Source organism: Pseudophryne corroboree, chromosome 5 (assembly GCF_028390025.1).
Source record: "Pseudophryne corroboree isolate aPseCor3 chromosome 5, aPseCor3.hap2, whole genome shotgun sequence".
In the NCBI taxonomy this organism is placed as follows: Eukaryota; Metazoa; Chordata; class Amphibia; order Anura; family Myobatrachidae; genus Pseudophryne; species Pseudophryne corroboree.
Genome location: NC_086448.1, coordinates 229,044,107 through 229,054,783, shown reverse-complemented (window position 1 = coordinate 229,054,783; position 10,677 = coordinate 229,044,107).

Here is a 10,677-nt window from a genome sequence, read left to right as displayed (position 1 = left end):
GTTCAGCGAAACCTGTGTGTTATTGGGTAAATATGGGGCTGTTTTGGTGGATTTTGCTTTGCCTGCCGGAGGCATGTGAAACAAATCCCTGTAAAGCCGGTTTATCAGGGCTAATTTAATAGCCCCCTGGCCATACTTTTACACCCGACAGTCAGTGCGGGTAATTGAATATCCCCCATAAAGAGAACATGGACAATGCACCTTTTTCCTCACAGCAAAGGATAATCAGGGATATGTCACCTCATGAAGCAGACTCTGCCTGTGGAGAGAGACACCATGTTCTAGGCAGTGTCTGCGCTGTGTGGTGTATACTGTTATCTCTAGACTTAAGGGGGGGGGGGGCAGTAGAGGAGGGAGAAGGGTGGCGCATTGTGTGTGTCTCAGTGCGCAGTGGGGCAGGGTGCCAACCGCTGGGCTCCAAGTGGTCAGGCAGTGAACAGGTGGATTTAATGGGGAACGGAGCACCTCAGCAGCATGGCACCCCATGCTTACCACCTGAAGGCGCCACGCAGGATTATGTTAGGGGGATCATTTGTTCCTACCATTTCTACACCACTGCTTCAGATGTGTATAAAAATAACATCTGAGTTACATTAGGTGAGAATTGGTCCTGAAATGATCATCTTTCTTCATACTGCAATTAACAAATATTACTTTTAGTATCATTATTGATGATATTTTGTTGGGTAAAGACAAACAAGTATTTTATATGGTGCATTCCTCCCTGTTCTTCTATGAATATCTGTATTTTGCTTTGACTTGACTGCAACCTGGCACTTTTTTTTCTGTAGCAGTGTCACCATCCTATGTGCAATAAAAGCTTCCGTTTTGTGGGTTGAGTCATCTAGGAGTATACAGCTGTGCTAGTAACCAGTTATAGCACTGACTTACAAGTCAGGTCACAAATGGCTGCCTCCACTGTGAGCACATGACTGATCCATTGCATGCATTTTCTACTTGCAGAAATTTGTTATGTTTTAATGAACATCTAAAGAAAAAAATAAAAGGAAAACAGATCTATCAACAGGATGTTTCTGAGGTAAATCTGAACTTATTTTTATTGAATGTTTTTGTATAATGTCAGTGAGCTGGAGTGATATACAGTGAACGCCGTAAAACTGTACATTATAAGAAGGCATTGGTCTGATGCTGAGAGAGCCATATGTTCTTGTACAGACATGTCTTGAGCATCAAACGTTACGTAACTGAAGTGTGCATTGTGACATTATTATGAAATGAAGTCCAAACGAATATTCTGGATAGTTGGACATTTTACCAGCTCACAGGAAAGAACATGATCATCCTATTCTAAACCATTCCAGCTATTCTGCTTGTTCAGCTAAACCTGTGTAATTGGCTGTTGTTGGCGCCAGCATTCAGCAGTCACACACACATACTGTACATACAATAGACCAGTACTCCTCCTGACTTCCACAGGTGGGTAACGTGTCACGTCAGAGTCATAACAAAGATTTAAGGTCATTTTTACATAGATTATGCAGAGATGATGCTGCAGCTGTTTTAAATACTTTCGTTGCATTTCCTCAGGAGCAGCATACTGCTGTGCTTTATTCGGGAATCTGAGCCATGATGCAGAATTATGATTTATTCTATAGTACGATATAGAAAATACAGTTTCTGTATGCGATGGATTAGGAATTGATATGAGGGAAGCAGTGAACATTTGTCTTGCAACATCAGAGGTTGAAGAATGTTTATTTTTTTCTGTATAAATAGATTTTTAACTTTTCAGTTTAATTAGAGAAATAAAAAATGGGATAATATATAATGGTATCTGTTCAGGACTATAAACTTTAAATTGATATTTTATAACAAAAACATGTAGAGAAGCTTCAGAACCTTTTTTTCTGTCCATGTAAAAACCTAAATTAGTTCAGCACCAACTGAAATCCACAAATCCTCAGTCTTTGGGCATGGAATACCTGCTTTTCATTCATGCATAATAATCAGACTTGGATAAATAACCACTGTCAGTGTGAGGGGAAAATGTGCCTTCTGGGGCCAGAGAGGTTTTAGCTGCAGTGAATGATGACATTTGCACTGTGGTGGCTCCCATTGCTGCTACAGCCACCAGCTTTGCTGCTGAGATGCTTATTGAAGGTAATGGAAGTGGCTGACCTACTCACTAATGAGCAGGAGAGCAATTTGAAACAATAGTAGGGTTCTGTCTTCTCTTTTTGGTTACTGTAGCTGAAAATCTCTGGTGGGTCTGTTGTACAGTGTCTATTGAGGTGCCTGTCTGGATCTCACATTAGGTTGCATAGGAAAGCAGGTAGATGGGGTTTCTGTTTGTGGTGTTTTCTGATAACTTTATCAGGGCCATTGAAGTAGAAATTGGTGTAGTACGCCCTTGGTGCTATCCGCTTTACATTGGCTATAGTGCTGGTCCTTCAGGCTATACAGGACAGTCACAGCAATTTTATTTTTCTAGTTTGGTTGTGGACTGCAATTTTATAATGTGTTTCTATGCAGACAGTAGCTCTATCCTTGACAAAACTTACTACAAGTTTGCCAAACCTATACAACCCTCTTTAATTGTTACATGCTACATGTTACAAGATCTACAGTATGTATCAATAAACATAAGTCCAAGTCACTAGCACTAAACATTACACACAACATGCAGAAATGGCCCATGTACAGAACATGGGACCTCCTGGGCTAGCATATCTAAACTGCCTCAAAACACTATCCACATGGACATCTATTGGGAATAGTAGCCTGTGCCGAAGTGTGACAAGTGAAGCGACCCCGAGAGGGTACACATTTTACTGTTCTGAACAAGTTTAATGATGCTCTTTAGCAGTTTAGATATGCTTAATTATGGGGGTTCCATGTTCTGAACTTGAACCATTACTCTCTGTAAATTGGTTGGTGTGTGTGTGTGACCGTTATGAAGCCATAAACCAAATGTTGAATAGATTACAACTGAGACTCTCAGGTGTTCATTAACGTAATCTCTCTCATTGTCAACCTTCCAGAAGGTTCAGATATGAGCTGTCTGAGGATTAAAGCATTTTAGAAGAGCCTTTTCCTTTACAGGCTAAGATTAATCACCTTTGCCCTTTGTTGTAACCATTTTGTGTGTGTTGAACTGATTTTAATTAATCATAGTCCGCTGACTTACACCATTATGTCATGCATACTACTATGCAGAACCTCAGTATTGTTTCTGGTTGTTAGGAAATTGATACTATAGGTTCAATCTTATTAGGAGCAAGGTGTGAGTTGCCGTTTTCTATGCAGATTCGCATTTTGCAATACAATTAGCAACTCGCCTAGAACCAGAGTAAACTCGCATTTTTCCGTTCGCACCTCATGAGAGATGGTAGGCAAAATCCTTATTTTAAGGTTAAAATGTTGGGACACTGCAGAACCTTTTGGACACGCCCTTTAAAGACTAATTAGGCAATCAGAAGTTTCCATTAGCTTAAATAGTCCGATAATTGCATGTCATTTTTTAGAGTTTACAAAAAATGGCCTCAGATTACCTCCAAAATCAACTTTTGTGTTAATTTATGCACACTAAATTTAATTTGAGTTTTTTTTAAATCTTTTCTTTCTTTTTTTTTTAAATAACAATTTTTATTATTTTCAACAAAAGTATATAATAATATACAGTGGATCACATATAGTACAAGAAAAGGGATCGCAATTCTTAACAGACAAAACATAGTAAAGTACACTGTCTGGATGTGTTCCAACAATAGTGCAAGCATTCGTGACATCATTGTAGGTATAAGAAGTGGCGTACAGAAGAAAATATCAAAGTATCAATTGTAAAACCTATATTAATTTGTACACACATTTGATCTAATAAAAATTATTTAGATGCCGTGTTCAGTTGTGGAAAATCCGTCTGTAGAATATATTATATCCTGTTACAAAACAAGACAATAGTACAGTACAGTGCCGTAACTAGCTATGGGCGAGAGGGTCATTGCACACAGCACAATGTGCTGTGAGGCGGAGAAACTCCACATGCACCCGCCGGGTGGAGAGAACTGCTAGTTTGATGGGTGCCTTGTTCGCCTCTATGTCTCCCTTACAATCCTTCTTCTCTTCCCCCCCGGCTGCGCTGCCGCTGCTCCGCTCACCAGCGTTGCTACTGTGGAGGACTGGAGGCATCACCCGGCAGCAGCTAATCTTGAGGAGAGGAGGCTGAGGTGCTGAACATGCTCTTCAGCAATCCCTTTCCCCCTCAGCTGCGCTACTCGACGCCGGGCGTGACGTCATCATGTGCGTCCAGGGCAGCCAGGAAGCCTCTTCCTCTTAGCCAGCCAGCGTTCAGCACCTGACATGGGGAGCTGCAGCAGCAGAAGAGCCAGGGAAGAAATGGAGCAGGGACCCTACACCAGCGCCTGTCAGCGCTGGATTCATCCATCCAGGAGTCGGACTTACACCAGCGCACACCACCACCACAGGTTAGGGACTTATTAAAGCCCCCCTCCCACCCCCCGGTGTGCCTCTCACCTGCTCCCTTCATAGCTTTCCTCTCACTCGCTTCCCCCGCGTTCCTCTCACTCGCTCTCTCCCTAATCCTCCCCCCGCGTTCCTCTCACTCGCTCTCTCCCTAATCCTCCCCCTACATTCCTCTCACTCGCGCTCTCTTCCTATTCCTCCCCCTGCGTTCCTCTCACTCGTTCTCTCCCTAATCCTCCCCCCGCGTTCCTCACTCGTTCTCTCCTTAATCCTCCCCCCGCGTTCCTCTCACTCGCTCTCTCCCTAATCCTCCCCCCGCGTTCCTCTCACTCGCTCTCTCCCTAATCCTCCCCCCGCATTCCTCTCACTCGCTCTCTCCCTAATCCTCCCCTCGCGTTCCTCTCACTCGCTCTCTCCCTAATCCTCCCCTCGCGTTCCTCTCACTCGCTCTCTCCCTAATCCTCCCCCTGCATTCCTCTCACTCGCTCTCTCCCTAATCCTCCCCCGGCATTACTCTCACTCGCTCTCTCCCTAATCCTCCCCCCGCGTTCCTCTCACTCGCTCTCTCCCTAATCCTCCCCCACGCGTTCCTCTCACTCGCTCTCTCCCTAATCCTCTCCTCGCGTTCCTCTCACTCGCTCTCTCCCTAATCCTACCCCTGCGTTCCTCTCACTCGCTCTCTCCCTAAACCTCCCCCTGCGTTCCTCTCACTCGCTCTCTCCCTAAACTTCCCCCCGCGTTCCTCTCACTCGCTCTCTCCCTAAACCTCCCCCCGCATTCCTCTCACCTGCTCTAACCCTAGCCCTCCCCCAGCGTGGTCCTCACCTGCTCTAACCCTCGCTCTCCCCCCACGTTCTTCTCACCTGCTCTAACCCTGCCAAATGTGTAAAAAGGGGCAAACTGCCTGCCTAATGTGTAAAAAGGGGGACTCTGCTTCTGTAATGTGTAAAAAAGGGGGACTGCCTGCCTAATGTGTAAAAACGGGACTCTGACTGCACAGTCCTTGCCTGGCTGCTGCTCACTCCCACAGCACTGCCGCCACCCCCTAACAGAGCCAGAAGTCAGAAGGCTGGTGAGTATTTACCGGAGACCTGCAGAGAGGGGCCCTCTGGTCATCATGGCGGCATAAAGGTACCAGCGCAGCGCGGGACGCTGCGCAGCAACATGTCTCTCTGCACAGGATGCAGAGCGCGGTGGGGGGGGGGGGCTCGCTCTGAGGGACATGACAAATCCTTACTCTCACTGGCAAAATGTACATACATGTGAGACGCTGATGTACACTACCCCCGCCAGTATAAATATTACTGTGGCTGAACTGTGCATTACAGGGGGTGGGGCTTCACCTCAGAATTGCTTGTAACACTCAATTGGTGCCATTTTCCCCTCACAGAGACGCTGGAGCGCTGATCCTGCAGGCTGCTTCTCCTCACACATCGCTGATACAAGTACCAGGGTGTTATAGAAAGGGGAGGGGAGCACATAATTTATTGAAGTCTGCGGGCTTCACATTGGATAAAAAAGCGCTGTTTTGGTATATATGTATATTCATTGTATGTAATACATATAGGGCGCGTGGTGTGGACTGGCAATTCCCTCTGGTTCCTCTGACAGACATTAGTGTAGGTCTGTCCCCATTAGCTCCCGTGTGTGTGTGAGTGGTGTGACTATACACGCGTGTAACATGTCTAGAGAAAGCTCTTCCCCAGAGGAACCCATGTTAGAGGCACAAGAGTGTTCTGAGCCTGTGTGTGTGAGAAAGCTGCAGAGTAATATGGCTAAACTAGCGAAGAAATTCTCTAAGTCTGAGGAGCAGACAAAGCACTGGAGACAGTCTGTGGAAGATGCTCTATTTGCTGATTGTTCCACATCATCCACTCGGGACCCCTCCAGTTCCCAGAAAAGGTCTCTGGCCCAAATTATGCAAAGGGACACTGACACAGATTCCGACACTGACATCGACACTGGGAATTTGAGGGGGGTAGACCCCAAACTGGCTAAGAGCATTCAATGTATGATAGTCGCTATAAAAGAGGTGTTGGAATTTCCTGACACAACACCTCCACCTGAGGAAAAAGATTATTTTAAATTAAATAAAAAACAGGTGGTGACTTTTCTTCCGTCTAAGGACTTAAATACATTTTTTGAGGAATCCTGGGCTAACCCGGAAAAGAAATTTGCTATCCCTAAAAGGTTGCGGGTAGCGTACCCTTTCCCAGAAGAGGATAGGCGTAAGTGGGAGTCACCCCCAATGATAGACACCTCAGTGTCTAGGTTATCAAAGAAAATCATTTTGCCTGCCCCAGGGTCAGCTTCATTAAAAGAACCTGCTGACCGCAAATTAGAGACGACTTTAAAGTCCATCTATGTTGCTACGGGTACGTTACTCAGGCCCACAATTGCTTCTGCGTGGGTAGGTAACGCAGTTGAAAAGTGGGCAGATAACTTAATTGTTAATATTGACACGTCGATAAAGATGACATGCTGCAAATTCTAGGTCATATCAAAGATTCTGCAGGTTATTTTTTTGAGGCTATGAAGGACGTAGGCTTACTGAGCTCACGTGCCTCTGCTATGGCAGTTTCAGCCCGCAGGGCGCTCTGGATACGCCAATGGAATGCTGACGCAGAATCCAAAAGAAATATTGAGGCACTCCCATACAATGGTGAGGCCCTCTTTGGAGAGAAATTAGATGCCATGATATCAACTACTACATCTGACAAGTCAGCATTTCTGCCGTCGGCAGCTACACCAGCTAAAAAAGTATATCATTCTCATACTATGCAGTCCTTTCGGCCCAACAAGTACAAAAAGGCTAAAAGTACCCCTTTTTTCACAGGAAAAGGGAGAGGAAAAGGTAGAAAACCTACAACATCCTCAGGCTCCCAAGAGCAGAAGTCAGCAACTACTTCTGCAAAAACCACAGCATGACGCTGGGGCTCCTCTGCAGGAGTGCGATCGGGTGGGGGCACGTCTACTATTTTTCAGCCAGGTCTGGCTTCGCTCAGACCTGGATCCTTGGATTTTGCAGATAATATCCCAAGGTTACAAGTTGGAATTTCAAGACCTTCCCCATGCCAATTTTTCAAATCAGCCTTACCAGTTTCTGCTCAGGACAGCGCAAATGTCCTGAACGCAATACACAAATTATGTCAAGACAAAGTAATTGCCTTGGTTCCTGCCGAACAAAGGAATCAAGGCTTTTATTCAAGCCTGTTTGTAGTACCGAAGCCGGATGGCTCAGTCAGGCCGATTTTAAACCTAAAATCTCTGAATCTTTATTTAAAAAGATTCAAATTCAAGATGGAATCCTTGAGAGGGGTGGTTTCCAGCTTGGAAGAAAAGGAATTTCTGGTGTCAGTGGACATCATGGATGCTTACTTGCATGTCCCCATTTACCCGCCACATCAAGCATACCTGAGGTTTGCAGTTCAGGATTGACACTACCAATTCCAGACATTACCGTTCTGGCTCTCCACAGCTCCGAGAATATTCACCAAGGTGATGGCGGAAATGATGGTTCTCCTTCGCAAACAAGGAGTCAACATAATTCCATACCTGGACGATCTCCTCATAAAAGCGAGATCCAGGGACAAGCTAATCGAGAACATAAGAGTTATCCCTGACAGTACTTCAAAAGCACAGTTGGATCATCAACTTTCCAAAATCTCAGTTGGATCCGACGATGAGGTTATCATTTTTGGGAATGATACTGGACACCGAGGCACAGAGAGTATTTCTACCAGTGGAAAAGGCTCAGGAGATCCAGAGCATGGTCAAACAACTTTTGAGACCAAGAACAGTATAAATTCATCATTGCATTCGCCTGTTGGGGAAAATGGTAGCGGCTTACGAGGCGCTACAATATGGCCGATTCCATGCCAGGGTCTGCCAGTGGGACCTACTGGACAAGTGGTCCGGTTCGCATCTCCACATGCATCAAAAGATAATCTTGTGAGCAAAAGCCAGAATTTCGCTCCTGTGGTGGCTACAAATGTCTCACCTCCTGGAGGGACGCAGGTTCGGGATTCAGACATGGATCCTAGTGACCATGGATGCAAGTCTCTGAGGATGGGGTGCAGTCACGCAAGGCGAAAGCTTCCAAGGAAGGTGGTCAAGTCAAGAAACTCGACTTCACATAAACATTCTGGAATTGAGAGCTGTGTACAACAGTCTGCGTCAGTTGGCACACCTTCTTCAAGGTCGTCCCATACAGATCCAGTCAGACAATGTAACGGCAGTAGCTTACATAAACCATCAAGGTAGAACAAAATGCAGAGCGACAATGGCAGAGGTGACAAAGATACTCCTCTGGGCAGAAAGACCTGCAAAAGCTCTGTCGGCAATTTTCATTCCGGGAGTGGACAACTGGGAAGCCGACTTCCTCAGCAGATATGATCTCCATCCAGGAGAATAGGGCCTCCACCCAGAAGTCTTTGCGGAGGTGGCAAGTCGTTGGGGCGTTCCTCAAGTGGATATGATGGCATCACGCCTCAACAAGAAGCTTCAGAAATATTGTTCCAGGTCCAGAGACCCACAAGCAATAGCAATAGATGCACTGGTGACCCAGTGGGTGTTTCAGTCGGTGTATCTGTTCCCTCCACTTCCACTAATATCAAAAGTTCTCAAGATCATCAGAAGAACAAGGGTTCGAGCAATTCTCATTGCTCCAGATTGGCCAAGGAGAGCTTGGTATCCAGATCTTCAAGAGTTATTACTGGAAGATCCTCTGCCTCTTCCTCTTCACGAGGACCTGCTTCAGCAGGGGCCGTTAGTTTATCAGGACTTACCGCAGCTGCATTTGATGGCATGGTTGTTGAGTGCCAATCCTAGCCCATAAGGGTATTCCCAATGAAGTCATTCCCACACTTATTCTGGCCAGAAAAGGGGTAACGTCCAAACATTACCACCGGATTTGGAGAAAATATGTATCTTGGTGTGAATCCAAGAAGTCTCCTGCGGTGGAGTTTCAATTAGGACGACTTCTCCTATTTCTACAGACGGGTGTGGAGGCTGGACTGAGATTAGGATCTATCAAGGTTCAGATTTTGGCCTTGTCAGTTTTCTTTCAGAAACAATTGGCTTCTCTTCCTGAGGTCCAGACCTTTGTGAAAGGGGTTCTGCGCATCCAACCTCCCTTTGTGCCTCCAGCGGCGCCATGGGATCTAAATGTGGTGTTGCAGTTTCTTAAATCGGACTGGTTTGAGCCTCTACAAGAGGTAGAGTTGAAGTTTCTCACTTGGAAAGTGGTCATGCTGTTGGCCTCGGCCTCAGGCAGACGAGTGTCTGAGTTAGGAGCTCTGTCACACAAGAGTCCTTACTTAATATTTCATGAAGATAGGGCTGAACTGAGAACACGTCAACACTTTCTTCCAAAGGTTGTGTCTTCTTTTCATATCAACCAACCAGTGGTGGTGCCAGTGGCTTCTGACACCTCAGCCGTCCCAAAGTCCTTGGATGTCGTCAAAGCGTTGAGGACTTATGTCGCAAGAATGGCTAGGATAAGGAAAACAGAATCTTTATTTGTCCTCTATGACCCCAACAAGATTGGGGGTCTTGCTTCTAAGCAGACTATTGAGCGCTGGATCAGAGGTACCATTCAGCATGCTCATTCCATGGCAGGATTGCCGTTACCGATTTTGGTAAAAGCCCACTCTACAAGGAAAGTGGGTTCGTCCTGGGCGGCTGCCCGGGGTGTCTCGGCATTGCAAATCTGCCGAGCTGCTACTTAGTCAGGTGCAAACACGTTTGCTAAGTTTTATAAGTTTGACACCTTGGCTGCTGACGACCTAAAATTTGTTCTGCAGGAACATTAGCACTTTCCTGCCCATACTGGAAGCTTTGGTATATCCCCATGGTACTAAAATAAACCCCAGCATTCTCTAGGACGTAAGAGAAAATAGGATTTTAATAACCTACTGGTAAATCCTTTTCTCGTAGCCCGTAGAGGATGCTTGGCGCCCGCCCAGTGCTCCATTTTTCCTGCTAATAACATTTGAAAAAATGTTTTACACACTTATGTTGACAGCTGTTGCTGTTACGTTATACATGCTGGTTGGCATGAGTTATGTTAAAGGCCATGTTAGCTGACATGTTTCTTGTATATGGTGTGAGCTGGTGTGAATCTTGCCACAAGTTTATTAGTAAATCCTCGCTCGAATATGTACGTCTCCTCGGGCACAGTTCCTATACTGAGGTCTGGAGGAGGGGCATAGAGGGAGGAGCCACTTCACACTG